Source organism: Notechis scutatus, chromosome 11, assembly GCF_049901735.1.
Source record: "Notechis scutatus isolate UNSWTSFEM ecotype Mainland chromosome 11, rNotScu1.2, whole genome shotgun sequence".
Lineage (NCBI taxonomy): Eukaryota > Metazoa > Chordata > Lepidosauria > Squamata > Elapidae > Notechis > Notechis scutatus.
Genome location: NC_142019.1, coordinates 3,058,581 through 3,075,826, shown reverse-complemented (window position 1 = coordinate 3,075,826; position 17,246 = coordinate 3,058,581). Strand labels below are relative to the sequence as shown.

Below are 17,246 nucleotides of genomic sequence, written 5' to 3'. Positions count from 1 at the left end.
CAGCCAAGTTCTCCTGCCTTCTTCGAGTTCCCCAACAGAGCCGAACAAAGCCACCACGGCAGCCCAGAGACGCTGCTTCTTCCAAGAGCCCAGGTCTGTTCTCAAGCAAGAGCCAAGAGCCATGGCTTGTGCGCGCCCTCTGGTGACTTCGGATAGAGCGCAATCCTCCAGACGCTTCCGCCGATTCCCACAAGAGAGAAAAGGGACCTTCGGCAGGAACAGCATCGATCTGGAGTCAACTTCGTCCTTTGCCCTCTCGGTGGAAGCAAGCCATCTCTTTTAAGCCAGGAGTAAAATGAGGTGAGCTTTGGCCCCTGACCCCCCCCCCTCCACCTCCGCCCCGTAGCCTTGATTTGTGGTTGGGCTGGTGGGGGAGAGAATTAATAAATGCATGAGCTGGAGCAGAAAAGGGGCACTTTAAAACTGACGTACCATTATGGATTTTATGTCATGATTACAAAGATATGGATTCCCTCTCTTCCCAGGGGCCTCTTAAGAGCTATAAACAAGCATCACGGCAAAGTCTTATTAAGCGTTGTTTCAGTTCACTTCAAATACAGCCCCCAATGGGGCAATCGGAGAAGTTGGCTGTTCTTCCTGCTTTCCAACCCTCCAGTCAACGGTGGGGCTCCATGCCATTGGCAGAAGATCACCAACTTGGAAGAAGCGGGGAGATGCAAGGGGGGGAGGGGGGGCAAGGACGCTGCTATGCAACAGCCAGTGAAAAGAAAATGCTTCTGGAATCGAGGAGGGTTGGGTTGTTGTTTTGTTTTGTTTTCCACTGGTCGCTCCCCATTTTTTCCCCGATAGAGGTAAACATTGACACTCATTTCAGAAGCTTTCCACACGGGAGTGAGGATTAGTCCCAGGGCTGTGCGTGCTTCTGTCTAATCACAGTTCCCTCACATTTCTTTCAAAACTTCGGTAGAAACCAACCAAAGCACAGGTTTCCTGGGCATTTTCACAATTGTCGGCTGCTGTTAGTTCTCCAGTTGGAAAAAATAAACCCACAGGGACCTTGGGAGAAGACAGAAGCTGGAGGAGGAGGGGTGGGTGGGTGGATGAGGGGAGGTCTTTCTTTCTCTGGTTGGTAACCGGAGAAGGGGAGAAGACCAGGTTGGGTCAGAACCTATGAACACAGTGTTGGGGTTGCGCCTGCAGAAGTTCCCTCAGGGTTTTAACAGAATAAGTTGGAAGGGACCTTGGAGGTCTTCTAGTCCAACCCCCTGCTTAGGCAGGAAACCCTACACCACTTCAGACAAATGGTTCTCCAATCTCTTCATAAAAACTTCCAGTGTTGGAGCATTTGCAACTTCTGAAGGCCAGCAGTTCCACTGATGAATTGTTCTAACTGTCAGGAAATTTCTCCTTAGTTCTAAGTTGCTTTTCTCCTTGATTAGTTTCCACCCTGTTGCTTCTTGTCCTGCCCTCAGGTGCTTTGGAGCAGGGGTCTCCAACCTTGGCCACTTTAAGCCTGGTGGACTTCAACTCCCAAAAGCTGGCTGTGGAATTCTGGGAGTTGAAATCCACCAGGCTTAAAGTGGCCAAGGTTGGAGACCCCCTGCTTTGGAGAATAGCTTGACTCCCTCTACACTGTGGCATCCTCTTAGATATTGGAACAATGCTATCATGCCACCTTTAGTCCTTCTTTTCATTAAACCAGTCATACTGAATTCTATCAACCATTATTTATATATATTTTAGCCTCCAGTCCCCTAATCCTCTTTGTTGCTCTTCTCTGCACTCTTTCTAGAGTCTCAACATCTTTTTTTTTTACATTGGGGCAACCAAAGCTGGATGCAGTACTCTAGGTGTGGTCTTACCAAGGTATGATAAAGCGGTATTCACACTTCACGTGATCTTAATTCTATCCCTGTAGAAAAGCTTTGGAGGTCTTCTTAGGGAGGCCAATTCAGAACCGAAGAAAGGAAAGTTGTTGTTTTTTTCCCCCTTCCCCTTGCTATAAAAAGAAACTTCCCTGCACCCTACGGAGCCAAGAAAGCTCCTGATACAACTGAGTGGTAAGTTAAATGTCCTTGTTAATCAGAGGTTCCAGCACTAAGTGCGACTCAAATAAGCAGGCACTTCCTAGTTATGATTCATGACGGATTTAACAATGCTTTAGAGGGAAAGAAAGGATGGCAAACATAGGAGTGGATTATTTGAAATTGCCCTTGAACAAAATGTCTCCAAAATCTAAACACATCAGCCATATTTTAGGGCGGAATACATTAAAGCCAACATATTGGGGTTTTTTGCACAGATGTTTCCATCCCCTCTTTGTGCACTAATACATTGTGATGGAGCAGCTTTATTAACCCTCCCTCCCTTCTATTTTTGGGGAGGGGAGGGAAAGGGAGGGGACGGGAGAAAATGGAAGAACCGCCTTCATTAAATCCCAGTTCCAGAAGCCATCAGGATCAGAGGGTAGGACTGCCAAATTTCAGGAAGGGCAAAATATAAATAACCCAATAAAATGAATAAATTGCACCGTTCTATTAAATACATGGAGAAAATACATCACAAGGCTTTGGCTTTGGCTTTGGCTTGGCACATTATAAGGGAAGCCATGGTTTGTTAACCATAGTTTGTTAAGTCACAGTGGCTAGGTTCACATTTCCCACTAAGCCCAAAAATATATTTAATTTTAGCTAAGCACCATGTGTGAATGCATCCACGGTTACAATCTGACTGCTTTTTGGACTTCAGAGACATTTATCTCTAGTATCTATCAAGCTTCTAACTCCACTTTGCCTTCCTGAATAAATTAGATGCTACAGCAAAATTACCAAAGCAATAAGCAACCAGAAATGCAAACCAGAGTCCTACGTTAACAAAATCCAATTCATGTCTATGTTCTTATGAGCCTGAATAAAAATAGCTACACCTTTGAAGAACTTTTGATCAAGGAGAGGACCAGCCCTTTCTGATGGTAAAAATGGTGTTAAAAACACAATAACAGCTCCAGCTGACTAGTTTTCTGGTTTTGTGACACCTCTTGAAAAAAAACTGGGTGCTGGTGCTGGGTTGCTCCAAGCTCCTAGCTTTTGTTAGCCTGTGGATCTACAACTGCCTTCACAATCTCCATTTGGCCATGGAGGTGAGACAAATGGAGCCAGTTTGGTCAAGTGGTAAAGGCACCAAGCTAGAAACCAAGCTAGGCACCAAGCTAGACTGTGAGTTCTAGTCCCACCTTAGCCATGAAAGCTAGTTAGGTGTCTTTGGGCCAATCACTAGGAGATGGTGAGTTCTAGTCCCACCTTAGCCATGAAAGTTAGCTAGGTGTCTTTGGGCCAATCACTAGGAGATGGTGAGTTCTAGTCCCACCTTAGCCATGAAAGCCAGCTAGGTGTCTTTGGGCCAATCACTAGGAGATGGTGAGTTCTAGTCCCACCTTAGCCATGAACGTTAGCTAGGTGTCTTTGGGCCAATCACTAGGAGATGGTGAGTTCTAGTCCCACCTTAGCCATGAAAGTTAGCTAGGTGACTTTGAGCCAATTACTAGGAGATGGTGAGTTCTAGTCCCACCTTAGCCATGAACGTTAGCTAGGTGTCTTTGGGCCAATCACTAGGAGATGGTGAGTTCTAGTCCCACCTTAGCCATGAAAGTTAGCTAGGTGACTTTGAGCCAATTACTAGGAGATGGTGAGTTCTAGTCCCACCTTAGCCATGAACGTTAGCTAGGTGTCTTTGGGCCAATCACTAGGAGATGGTGAGTTCTAGTCCCACCTTAGCCATGAAAGTTAGCTAGGTGTCTTTGGGCCAATCACTAGGAGATGGTGAGTTCTAGTCCCACCTTAGCCATGAAAGTTAGCTAGGTGTCTTTGGGCCAATCACTAGGAGATGGTGAGTTCTAGTCCCACCTTAGCCACGAAAGTTAGCTAGGTGACTTTGAGCCAATTACTAGGAGATGGTGAGTTCTAGTCCCACCTTAGCCATGAAAGTTAGCTAGGTGTCTTTGGGCCAATCACTAGGAGATGGTGAGTTCTAGTCCCACCTTAGCCACGAAAGTTAGCTAGGTGACTGAGCCAATCAGTGGGAGATGGTGAGTTCTAGGTCTACCTCAGTCATGAAAGCCAACTGGGTGATTTTGGGCCAGTCACCAGGAGACCATGTTCTAGTCCCGCCTTAGTTAGTCCCACCTTAGAAAGTCAGTTAGGTGCCTTTGGGCCAATCACCAGGAGACGGTGAATTCTAGTTCCACCCTAGGCACAAAGCCAGCTAGGTGACTTTGGCCCAGTCTCTCTCTCTCTCTCTCAGCCCAATACACCTCCCAACGTTGCCATGGGGGAGGAGGGAAAATAGGAGCAGGAAAAAGTATCTGCTATCTTTACCCCCTTAACTTGTTTGTAAAAATAATGAAGGCGGGCTCCAAATAAATAAATAAAGATGACGGAAGCAGGACTCTGGACAAAGCGGGGAGGATAAAAGAAGGCAAAGAAAAAGGCCAGAGAGAGAGAGAGATGAGAAGCACTTCTACCTGGTCATAAATACCACCAAGTAATTGCTATCCTGCAGCTTTATTGGCACGATCTGGGTTAATAATTAAATCCCCAGCAGGGATCACATGTCACTATGGGTAAACTTAGATAAATTACTGCAGCCTTAAAAGGTCAGCAGCAGGAAAATTTGCCCTTGTTAGGTTGATGGCCATGCAGAGTTCTTCAAAGAGGCAGGGCAGAGGCCCTGGGTCAAAGGGAAGAGTAAGAAGGAGCCAGTTTTTCCGCATTTCTGCATCCCGTCCACTTAACAGCTCTTTGTTGCAAGCCCTGGCTTTTAAGCACACTTGATATGGAAGACAATTGGTTGCCTTGGATCCTGAGAAAAGCCAGGTTGTCCAGCTGAGAGGAAGGAGGCTGGCCATTTCATTTCAGTTCCAGCAGGAAGAGGAGAAGAGAGAGAAAGAGAGAGAGAGAGAGAGAGAGAGAGAGAGAGAGAGAGAGAGAGAGAGAGAGAAATGTGCCTATAGTTTCCATTTATTTACTGAAGCCCGAGGTTGCACGATCCAGGCCTTCACCTCGCCGTGGGTTTTCACTCTGCTCGGCCGCTGCCCATTTTTTTTAAAAGTTAAAATAAACCCTTTTAAAAAAAACAAAAAAGAGAGGGATAAAAGGAGGACAGCATCAACATTTCCAAAATGATGGGGGGGAAAAAAGTGTTTGGGGTTTTAACCCCAGCTGTACACATACTAGCTTTCACCAGATCTGTGGTTTCCAGGGGTAGGATGCAAATATTTTTTACTACCGGTTCTGTGGGCATGGCTAGGTGGGCGTGGCTAGGTGGGCGTGGCCATGTGACTGGGTGGGTATGGCTTTTTTTGTGCAGCACCACCCACCCACCCCGCGCCCCATTTTTTTCCCCTTCTGGGCCTCAGGGAAATCTCCTGGGCGAAGCAGTAAGACAGCGAGAGGGTTCCCGGCACAGCTGATCATTGGAACAGCTGATCATTGGGAAGAAAAAAAAGAAAGAAATACCTTAAGGCAGGGGTGTCCAACCTTGGTAACGTTAAGCCTGGAGGACTTCAACTCCCAGAATTCCCCAGCCAGCAAAGGGAAATCTAGGAGTTGAAGTCCTCCAGGCTTACGTTACAGTTGGACACCCTGCCTTAAGGAGTGACTAGGCAGGGAGAGTGCAGTCAGCAATGATAAGGACTGACTGGGCGTGGAGGGGCGGGCAGAGAGGGGCGGAGCCAGCCAGGGGCACGATTTGCCGGTTCTCCAAACTGTGCAGAATCATAACAACCAGGTCTATAGAACCAGTCCAAACTGGTAGAATCCCACCCCTAGTGGTTTCCCCTTATTCCGTTAGGTTGCATCTCCTGAGGAACTGATCAAGAGAGATGCAAGGTGCCTTCAGGTGTCTGTGGAGATTCTCAGTCCTCTGGGTCAGAGTTGTCTCAAAGGTGCTTTTTTTCCTTCAAAAAGGCAACTGGACTGTTCCCCCCCCCTTGAGGAGGTAGAAGAAAACATTTCGCTTCTCATCCAAGAAGCTTCATCAGTTCTTACGGTGGATGCAGGAAAGAAAGGTACTGACAGTTGAGACTGGATACTGGTGGGATGGAAAGATAAGTTTTGACAGGATGGATGGGTGGGTGGAAGGACTGTATTTTTTTTTTTGCAGTCATCTGGTCGTTAGTATTCTCCCTGAGAGCTCTTGAGGCCACTTGGGAGTTTATCTGTGCCCTCAGGGTTTTCTGAATCAGGGTGCAATTGGTTGCGGATTATGGAATCTTCTCAGAAGCGGCAAGGGCTGTGTTGCAGATTGGAGATTGATGGTGTCTTATTCCACCAAACATGTCATGCCCCTGTTGGAATCTGATTCTGAGGGGGAGGCCAAGCAGCTGACGGAGAGTGGGAGTGTGGCTCCGGTGGCTGTGGACAAAACTGGGGAAGAGCACAGTCTGGCTGGGCATTCAGAGGAAGACCCAGGCCCACCTCTTCATCCTAGGGCATGCGGGGAAGAACGGAGAAGGGAGCAATGTGAATTACATGGTTTATGGGGAAGAAAAGGGCCCTGATTCCCTTCATTAGCTGGGAAAACAGGATTTAAAAAGGATGTTTGCACAGAGCACCTTGCTGGAAGCAAAGCGTGAATTATCTTTGTTTGTCAAGTCTTATCTGGGTTCTGGCGTCCTCCCAACTGTGTGTGTTTCGTTATCTTTTGAGTTCTGAAATTCCTTATCCTGCTCTGTCTCGTTAATTGCTGCAGCGTGGTTTGTGTTGGTTTTATTTATAATTTAGATGTACTTTGGGTTCGGACTGAATTTCTTCCCTTTAAAAATTGTTCTTGGGAGAGTTTTTTCTCCAGCAGATGATAACTGGACATTGGGGGCCAAGTTGGGGGAATTAAAGGGACTTCACCTACTTTTGTGACTTTGTGGCTTTTGTGCCATGCCCCGGGTCATCACACAGCAACAGTCCAGTTGCCTTTTGAAGGAAAAAGCACCTCTGAAACAAGTTGCCTTTAGCTCAAAGAAGATCACGTAGCCATCACGATTAAGATGCACATCTAGGAGTAATGTTGGGGGTTAGAGAAAGACAATTCATCACACAGGTGTGGGGAAGAGGGGAATTTCTATGATCTTCAAGTCAGACCTGCTCTCTGGGTGGCAGATCCAAAACCCAACATCTCAGGATGCTTGTATTTTTAACCTGACGTGTGGACCCCTTCCAATAAAGAACTATCCTGTATGAAATAGAAGGGGTGTGTGTGTCACTCTAAGCCCCCAGCCCGAGCATGGAAGAAGTTACACCCCGGCGTCTTCTTCTGAGCTTCGTGGTTGTTCTTCAGAGAAACCATCAAACGCAGAGGAAATTCACCTTGTGAAGATTCTGTGTCAGATATGCTTTGCTAGACCTGTCAATCCTTGAGGGGGTGGGTGAATTCAGCCCTCTGCCCCTGCTTAAATGTCTGTCCATGGGAATGGATGGTTTATTGGCTTATTTATTCAGGAAGGTAGGTTGCCCTGCAGCTTCGCAGAATGGGTGAAGTTGCGGCGATGCTCTTGCTAATCGTAGAAATGACGATGCCGGGGAATGGAGAAAACATAATGAAGGCAGACCTACCCACTTGAGAGACCTCTTCAGGTAGCCACTTCTGAATGTGTTAGGACACCGATGGCAAGACGGGGGGGAGGGAGGGAATAACTTCTACACCCCCTCCCCATGCTACATTGCTCATTCTGCCATCCTACCTGAGTTACTATGATGCGATTTGTTCATGGGAAATGGCCAATCCACTGTTTCCCTCTGTAACCTGGCCAACTGAGGTTCCCATCAGTAACCCAGCCAATCACGCTCCCGTCGGTAACCAGACCAATCAGGGTTTGTGCCTGACCAATCATTGTTCCCATCGGTAACTTGCCCAATCAGGTTTCCCCCTTTTCCCTTCCTTACAATCTCGAAGATGCCCCCTCTGCAGAACAGTTGCCAACGCACAAAAAAAAAAAAAAAAATAGAGGCCCTCGGATGTGGGCCTTAGTAACAAGGGGGTCTCGCATTGCCTTTGCAAAGAGGGAAAATAAATAAATAAAACCACCCCAGTCATGGTTGCTTAGCTCAACCACGGAGCTAAATACAAAGGGAATTGGTTTTTTTTTAGACAACCCTGTGATAGAATAGCAGAGCCTGTTGCTGTGTTTCAAATTTAAGTAATTCGGGCATTATTATTATTATTATAGCATTGTTTTCATCTTGTTATTAACTCAAGAGGACTGGATAAACGCCCTTAGATGTGAAGTGGGGGGGAGGGAACATCACATTTTTTTTTAAACTAGGATTAATTTTCTTTCGGTGAGTCGTGCACTGGGAGGGGGGAACTTATCTCTGTGAGACATCTGCCAATTCTAAACGCGGCTTCTCGTTCTTGAGTCGGATCTTGGCAGAACATAGATTTTGAATGATTTTGTAAAAAGGCTGCTTGCTTGTGGAGGTGGTGGTGGTGGTTGTTTTTTTTTTAAAAAAATAGGATACAAACTGAGAAGAAGCAATTTGCATTTCGACGTTGGCTGGTCCTTTCCTGGCTACGGCTTTGTTCCTGGGCTGCAATGGAGACCCAGGAAGGGTTGCCAAATGTTTCACGGATCAAAGATTGGGGAGAATTGTGGTTCCTCCCATGTCACCAGCAGCCAGCTGTTGGCCCCTTCGCGCAAGGCCTGTTGCAGGGCAGAGAAGCAGTTTGAAGACTCTGCTTCTCAACCTTGCCAACGTGGTGTGGATTTCAGCTCTCAGAATTCCCCATTCTGTTGTGGTTCGCCGGCAGCCTGTGCAGACGGCAGTGAAATCGGATAGTGGGGAAGAACAGGGACCAGTCCAGGAGTCTGGAGAGGACTTGGACGAGGGTCCTGCATCCATTGCAGAGATGGGGCCAGGACCATCTGGGAGTGAAGTGCTGACTCTGGAGTCTGGCAGCAGCGAGGCAGAGGAACAAGGGGAGCCTGTTCCCAATGCGCATCTGTGCAGAGCTGCTAGAAGGCGAGAGCAGTTGTGATAAAAGGGGTGACTCAGGAATAAGGCTGGGAGGTGATTGCCCCTCCCATAAGGTATAAAGGACAGGCAAAGGTAGAGAAACCTTTGCAGGAAGCAAAGTCGTTCACTCTATTCGGATTCAACCTTGAAGCTCTGTGTGGACTTTGTACTTCAGTTGGTTTTTTTTTAGAGTTCATTTGGCTGTTGGCAGCAATTCAAAGGAGAGAAAGGTGGGTGCTTATCTTGAGGGACTATTTGGGACTCATTACAGGCTGACAATGAACATAATTCCCTGCACTGAAATAAAAAAAGAGTTGTTTTAACTAAGCATGTGCTTAATGATGGTCTCAGGAAACCTTGGTCAGAACACATTCTGAGGCCAGGAGAAGAAGTAAGGGATGGAAGGTCATTCAAAACCTAGACCTAACCTAGAACGAAGGAGAAATTTCCTGATGGTGAGAGCAATTAATCGATGGAATGGCTTGTTTCCAGAAGTTGTGGGTGCTCCATCACTGGAGGTTTTCGAGAATAGGCTGGAGGATGAAATGACATAAGATCTCCTGGCAAGGGCAGGGGTTAGACTAGAAGACCTCCGAGGTCCCTTCCAACTCTGTAATTCTGGAGACAAATTCCTTGTGTGTCTAATCACACTTGGCCAAATAAAGTATCCAATTCAATTCAATTTTAAAAAAACCCCAGGGTAAAACGAAAGCTTTGTGACCTGCCCTAAGTCACTGCCTGCCCCTGTTCCTCTAAGCCAGGAGTGTCAAACTCAAGGCCCTTAGGTGCTTAGATCCAGGGATGGGATCCGACTGGTATAACTACTGGTTCTGTCGCTCTGCGTCATGCGCGCATGCGCGAGTCGCGTGAGTGCAATTTATGACCTGCTGAACTGCCGGGACTGCTGAGCGCTCTGTGCAAGGACGCAGCGGTTGGAAAAGCCCTTTTTTTCCTGCTTTTTCAACCGCAGCTGTGTCGCGCAAAGCAGCTGCGGTTGAAAAAAACAGGAAATAAAGGTCAGGTAAGAGCCCGGGCGGGTGAGTGGGCCAAAACAGCAGCAGACATAGAACCGGTTCGATGTATGCTCTCTGTCTGCTGCTCTTCAGAACTACCGGTTCTACAGAGGTGGACAGAACCGGTAGAATCCCACCCCTGCTTAGATCTGGCCGGGGGGGTGGGGCGGAGCTTGAAAAAGTGAAGAACCAGCCCGCGGTGCCACTGCCAGTGAAAATGGGGCCTGGAAAGGCTGCATACAGCCCACTCGGGCATTGTTTTCAGCTGCAACAGCCGCCTGCAGCTCTCTGCCAGCGAAAATTGAGCCCCCCCTGAACACTGCCAGGGGTGAGATTCTCTCAGTTCGAACCGGTTCAATAGAACCGGTTGTTATGATTCTGCAGTTCGGAGAACCGGCCAATCGTTCCCCTGGCTGGCCCCACCCCTCTCCGCCTGCCTCTCCCCTCCTCGCCCTGTCAGTCCTTATTGCACATGCACAACACCGCTGACTGCGTTCTCACATCTTAAGGTATTTCACACCTTCACAACTTCACACCCAGTCACACCTTAAGGTATTTCTTTTTTTTCCCCCCCTTTCCCAACAATCAGCTGTTCCAACGATCAGCTGTGCCGGGATCCCTCTCGCTGTCTTACTGCTTCACCCAGACGGCTTCCCTGAGGCCCAGGAGCAAAAAAAGGGGAGGGGGTGTACGGAGGGGCATGGGGAGTGCTGCGTGCCCCTCCTATGCTCCCTTTCTTGCCTTCCTGGGAGCAAAAACGCCCCCCAGGGAGCTTCCCTGAGGCCCAGGAGGCAAGTAAACCTGGGGAGGGGGGTGCTGCAAAAAAAGAAGCTACGCCCACCCAGTCACATGGCCATGCCCACCTAGCCACACCCACAGTACCAGTTGTTAAAAAATTTTTAATCCCGCCCCTGAGCACAGCCCCCTCGAGCTCCGTTTTTCGCTGGCCGAGGGCTGCAGGAGGCCATCGTGGCCGAAAACAGAACCTTGACAAGCGACATCGAGTTGGCTTATACCCATCCCGGGTCCCCTGAGGACACACAACTGGGCCCCCTTGAGGTTAACACAACCCTGATGCGGCCCTTAATGAAATTGAGTTTGAGACCCCCTGCTCTAAGCTGCTCGATACAACCACTGGGTAGTTCAAGCTTGCCCGTTGCCCCGTTTCAAACTTGGTTTTGAGGTAGACGAAGGGAGACATTTGGCCCTCCCCTTTCCCGATGAGTTTTCAATTAGGCCTGAACTGCGGCCAAATCAATAGCGCCGTTAATAGCAAGCCTCGTGAGCCGGGGAATCGGCATGGCTGCGAAGCGCACCAACGGGAGCCAGTTGGCTGACAATCGGGTGTCAATCAGCAGAACAAGATGCTTGGATTTGGATAAAGGGACTGAAAGGATGATCGTTTTTATCATCCTCTTGGCTCCTCTAGGCTGGCGGAGAGGGGATGGGATGGGATGGGCAGGACTACCGGGGGGGGGGAGGGCTGCGGAATCGCCCATCTGCAGAGGAGAAGGACACGCCGATACATTTCTCAGACCCTCCTGGGCTCTGTTGGGCAATCTTTGTGCCAACACATCTTGGAGGGCCACGAGCCAGGAAGGCTGTTCTTCTCCTGCCTTCACAAGGCGCCCCCTAAAATGCAAACGGGCGCCTGTCTTTTAGCTCGATGGTAGATCAGGACGGAACTGTGGGGTCTTCGGTGCTCTCTGAGCTTGGTGGTTTTCTTGGAGATGTTGCATTAACTGAGTAGGGAACATCATCAGTGCCAAGACTTTGTTCCCTAGTTGGGTCATGAAATATCTGCAAGAAAACCACTAAGCTCCAAAAGCACCACGGACCCCACAGTCATCGTCCTCCTGCTTCTGCTCCTCCTCTCCTCTTCCTCCTCCTCTCCTGTTCTTCCTCTTCCTCCTCCTCTTCCTTTTCTCCTCTTCCACCTCCTCTCCTCTTCCTCCTCCTCTTCTCTTCCTCCTCCTCTCCTCTTCCTCCTCCTCTCCTCTTCCTCCTCCTCTCTTCTCCTCTTCCTCCTCCTCTCTTCTCCTCTTCCTCCTCCTCTTCTCCTCTTCCTCCTCCTCTCCTCTTCCTCCTCTCCTTTCTCTTCTCTCCTCCTCCTCTCTCTCTTCTCCTCCTCCTCCTCTCCTCTACCTCCTCTTCTCCTCTTCCTCCTCCTCTCCTTTCTCTTCTCCTCTTCCTCCTCCTCTCCTCTCTCCTCCTCCTCTCCTCTTCCTCCTCCTCTCCTCCTCCTCCTCCTCCTCCTCCTCCTCTCCACAAACCTCTTTCCTTTCTAGCACTGATGATGTTACCTAGTTTGGGTCAAGAAAACCACCAAGCTCAGAGAGCACCAAGAATCCCACAGTCCTCCTCCTCTCCTCTTCCTCCTCTCCTCCTCTTCACAAACCCCACTCCCTTCTAGCACTGATGATGTTACTTAGTTTGGGTCATGAAACATCTGCAAGAAAGCAATTGAGCTCAGAGACCCTCAAGGACCCCAGAGTCCTTCTCCTCTTCTTCCTCCTCTTCCTCCCATCTCCTTCTCCTCCACTCTGCAAACCCCACTCCTTTCTAGCACTGATGACATTGCCTAGTTGGATCATGAAACGTCTGCAGGAAAACAACCGAGCTCATGAGAGCATCGAGGAGCCCACAGTCCAACCCTGAGGCTACAAATATTTCCTCTTCTAGAGGAATAGTTCAATTTTGGACCGATCAGGTGCTTGAAGGAGGGGAATTCCTCCAGTTGCCCCGAAGATTTTTGCGAGGACGACAATTTCTCCCTGGCCTCGAACGTCCATCATGGTGGCCCAGTGCCCTTTTCAAAAAGTTTTTAAAAAAGAAAAAAAGAAGAAAAGAAAGCCCCTTGCCAATCCAATCTCTGCCTGTCAACCCGGGAAAACGGTTATCCGTGAGGAGCTAATGGGCTTTGGATGAATACAGGGCTATTGACAGGTCGACCGTGTCTTTTAAAAGCCAGCTAATGAATTGGATTGCAAGTATTGATCCTGGATTTCCGCTCCGCACCTCCTATTGCCTCTCTTTCTCCAAGCTAGCTTCATTAAAAACTCACTGTTCTTTTGATCTCTGCAGCGGGAAGAGGCCGGGGGGGGGGGGTGTTATTATTTATCTATTGGTATTCCTGCACCCGCTGTCTTGCCAAAGAAACACCTTTATGGGGAGCTGCCCACCGAGGTAGAAGAATTTCCCCATCCCCTAAAGAAGAGAACCAGCAGCAGAAAGTTTAAAATCCTAAATCAACTTGGCATCCTAAAGTCTTTCTCTTGGCAGGAATGTAGCAAGCCCTTCCAAACAGTTTTGTTTAGAGCTGTGTTTCTTTAAGAGGCGGGGACTTCAACTCCCAGAATGTCCCAGCTAACATGCCGGCTGGGGAATTCTGGGAGTTGAAGTTTGCACTTCTTAAAGTTACGGAGAGTGAGAAATCCTGATTTAGAGTCTTTCCAAGGCTGACGTTGTTGAGATGGTTTTTAAGGCAGCCAAGGTGTCAATTCTCAGTGACTATATGGATTGTCTCCAAGATCTGTCTCCAGTCGGAACCTTTAGGTCTTTCGAAGCTTGCAAAATGTTTTAAAGATTGCTATAAAGAGTGCAGTCACACTAAGGAGAAATTTTATCTGAGTTTGGTTGTTTTCTTGCAGATGTCCCATTATCAATACTGGGTGACATCACTGCTGATGGTCTTACTATCTTGGATAAAGAAATGTCTGCAAGGAAACAAACCAAGCTCACATTCCAACCTTGAGATACATACATATATTCTGCTTTATGGGAAAAAAATTTCTGAGAAGCGAGAACCATTAATCAATGGAATAGCTTGCTTCCCTCCGTGGTGGGTTCTATGCTCTCAGTTTGGAATTGCGAAGACCAATGCCAAGGTTTCGCCTGCTATGTTAACAGTTCTTCAAAGACGGGAAAAAAATATCGTCCTATCTGAACAACCCAACTGCTGATATAGCTAGAAAAATAGCATGATGGATTGATTGACCCATCAATACATTAGATGTCTCTTGTCCGCAGCGGTAGACAGGTGCTCATCAATAGAAGAGTCTTGAAATGGTCAAAGCAGAAAGATTTACAGAGAGGTGATGTTGGAGGAGGGAGGACACAAGATAAAATTAAGAGTTCTCCTTGATGGGCCTCACAGCTTCCTATCGAAATAAATCATGAGAATTAGCCTAATGCTAGAGTGAATAATAAGACATCACAGAAATATTAGTTAAAAATTAGTAGTGCTACAGCAATTGAATGCTTGCAGTACACCAAGCCATCATAGGTGGTTTACACATCGCAACTAAGCTACGTTGGTCCATCACACGAAGGGGAAAAACCATGATGGCGCATTCCGGCTAGATCTGGCTAACAATCTTGGTTGAAGAATGATCAATGTGTCATTACACTGCTTTGACCTTCCAAGTTGGCTTTAGTTTATGGATCTGGCAATTCATTCATCTGTTGTGGGACTAGCCCAGTGGTCGCCAACCAGTGGGCTGGGTACCACTGATGGTCCATGAGAAAATGTTGGTGGTCAGCAGAGAAATGTCACCCCCAAAGCAATTAATCCAGGCTGCATGGGAACACAAGGCTGCGCCGCCCACATGGCCTGTGGGAACACAAGGCTTGTGTCGCTTGCATTGCGAACCACACAAGGTAGTGAGGGGAGGGGGAAAGGGCGGAGGGGAAGAACTTGCCCCACTCACCCCACGTGCCTGGCCTGGCCACTGGGCTGCTTCTTTCTTCTTCTGCTTTTGGCTGCATGCAAGGAAAGCAGCCAAAGTCTTTCTTTCTCTCCCCCAAACTCTGCCAGAAATGAGTCTTTGGGGCCCTGCAAGGCCTCCTGCTCCAAGAGGCTGAGCTGGCAAAGTCTTATTTCTGGCAGACTTTGGGGGAGAGAAAGACTTCTGCAGCTTCTGCTGCTTTCCTTGCATGAAGCCAAAAGTCTCTCTCTCTCTCCCTCCCTCTGAGAACAGAGCTGGAGACGGTATCCTGCGATCCCAAATAAAGAACGATTGATCAGTAGGAAAATGGGGTGGGGAATTTTCCTGCAGACTTTTTGGGGGATTTTCCCAGGGTCTCTGCAGAAAAAGCACAGGACTGGCAGCTCTGGAATGACCAAAGGGCCAATCTTGTGACTACTGCAGCTCTGGAATACGGGACTGACTTTCTCACCAACGCCAGCAAGCCACCCTCAGTCAAAATTCACATTAGTGGAATGTGAATTAAAATTATGAGTTTGGTGGTCCCTAGGTCCAAAAGGTTGGCGACCCCTGGACTAGCCAACACCCTGGTTTGATTGCATGTGTGAATTGTGCCGGTGTTTCCAAACCAGCTTGCTTGGAGGTTCCTTGGTGTATCTGAAAACAGCCACTCCAAATGGCCTCGGTTGCCTCAGAAGGTCTGATGGGCTCCTGGCCTAACCTGTCCAGCCCCCTCCTCCTCCTCCTCTAGGCTCCTCTTTCCTGACAACTCACCCCAGCTGAGCAATAGCTGTATCCCGGCAACCGTCATAGCAACCAGGAGAGACCCTGCTACTCCAATGGGCAAACAGTTGCTAGGAGACCAACTTCAGCTTTCCTTCTCCCATTCCCTGCTCTTGGGGAGTCAGCAACCACTATCTTGCAAGGATGAGATCATGCCCAACCAAGAGAGGCTTGGCACCTATGTCCTGCAAGGTTTGAAGCCCACCTGGCATCCAATTCCTCCCACCCCAGGAGAGATGCCGAAAACAAAGGTCTCTAGGGAGTGGAACAAAAGTGTTCTATTTTCTCAGCGGGAAGATGACTTTGATTAATATACAAACATACATCCATCCATCCATCCAGGGGTGGGATTCTACCAGTTCGCACCTATTCTCTAGAACTGGTTGTTAATATTCTAAGCAGTTCTGAGAACCGGTTGTTAGAAGAAATTTTTACTGGCCTAATCCTGTAAGGAAGGCAGGAAGGAAACATTCTGGTGTTGCTTACAGAAACTGCCTCTCCGTTAACCCTTATTCCATTCTTGGCAGGACTAGACTTCCTGTCTCAGGAACTTCTCTGGAGTTTTTTTTCCCCCTCCTTTGCTGGTACTTTGCTTGTGTGGAGTGACCGTTCAAAGTTACAATGGCCCTGAAAAAAGTGACATGACCATTTTTCACACTTACGACTGTTGCAGCATCCCCACAGTCATGAGGCCAGGCAAGATGCGTGCCTCGATGTGAGTGAGTTGGCCACACCCAGCCAGTCACACGCCCACCAAGCCACGCCCACCACCTAAGCCACGCCCACAGAACTGGTTGTTAAAAAATTTGAATCCCACCCCTGCATACATACATACATACATACAAACAAAACAATACGAAGCTTTACAAAACAATACGAAGAGAGCCTGTTGCTTCGTTCCTTTTTTTGGAACTATCTCTGTATATTTTAAAAAGATAGACTGTTTAAAAAGGAAGGAAGCAACAGGCTCTCTTCGTATTGTTTTGTAAAGCTAACATCCACTGGGCACAGGTGGGGATGAGTCTGCCAGTATGTTTGTAGCCAAAAATAGGGGAAAAGAATATCGGATTTGCAAGGGATAGAAATAAAAACTTCCCTGACTGGCAACTCTTTTCATTCTCTCTGTGTCTCTCTTGGCCATTTCAAGGCTCGTGTGATAAAGGAATTTTAACCGGTGTTAAAATGTTTACGGAGTGAACTCTTGCAGAGAACTTGTTCAGCCCTGCGCTGTAATTCCCTTTCTGCAGCTCTCAACCTGCAAAACGTGTAATGCAAAGCCTCTCTTTCTCTCTCTCCCACCCCTGTGTGTGTGTGTGTGTGTGTGTTTGTTGAAGCCCCCCCCACCCTGCTCTTTTCTCGGAACAAAGGCTCCCGCAAAAGGTAACAATTTGCACTGCCAAGCAAAGTGACAGCGATTGTTAAAAAGAATAGCAGTGCATAGTAATTACTCTACTCCTTCTGGCACCCTAGGAACTCGGAAATTTTCCCTCCAAAGGGGGAGAGAAAGGGAAGGGGAAGGAGAAGGTTGAGGGGGGAGGTCTTAATCCCCCAGACTAGCACTGCCACCTGCTGGCATCGCATGACAAATGCGAGCAAACTGGCTAATTTTTGCAGGAGGATTAGAAACCTTGCAAAAAAAAATAAAGCAAGGCAAAGCGGGGACATGATAGCAGAAATCCAGTATTTGAGGCGCTGCCCCATAGAAGAGGAGGGTCAAATTATTTGCCAAAGCACTAGAGGGCAGGACAAGAAACAACGGATGGAAACTAACCAAGGAG

At 48.1% G+C, this 17,246-nt stretch overlaps 1 long non-coding RNA gene across 1 annotated transcript in view; it reads right to left on the bottom strand.

Moving 5' to 3' along the window:
- LOC113425338 (uncharacterized) overlaps window positions 1–17,246 on the bottom strand; it is a 370,548-nt gene that overhangs the window by 259,409 nt on the left and 93,893 nt on the right. The gene's annotated exons all lie outside the window — the stretch shown is intronic.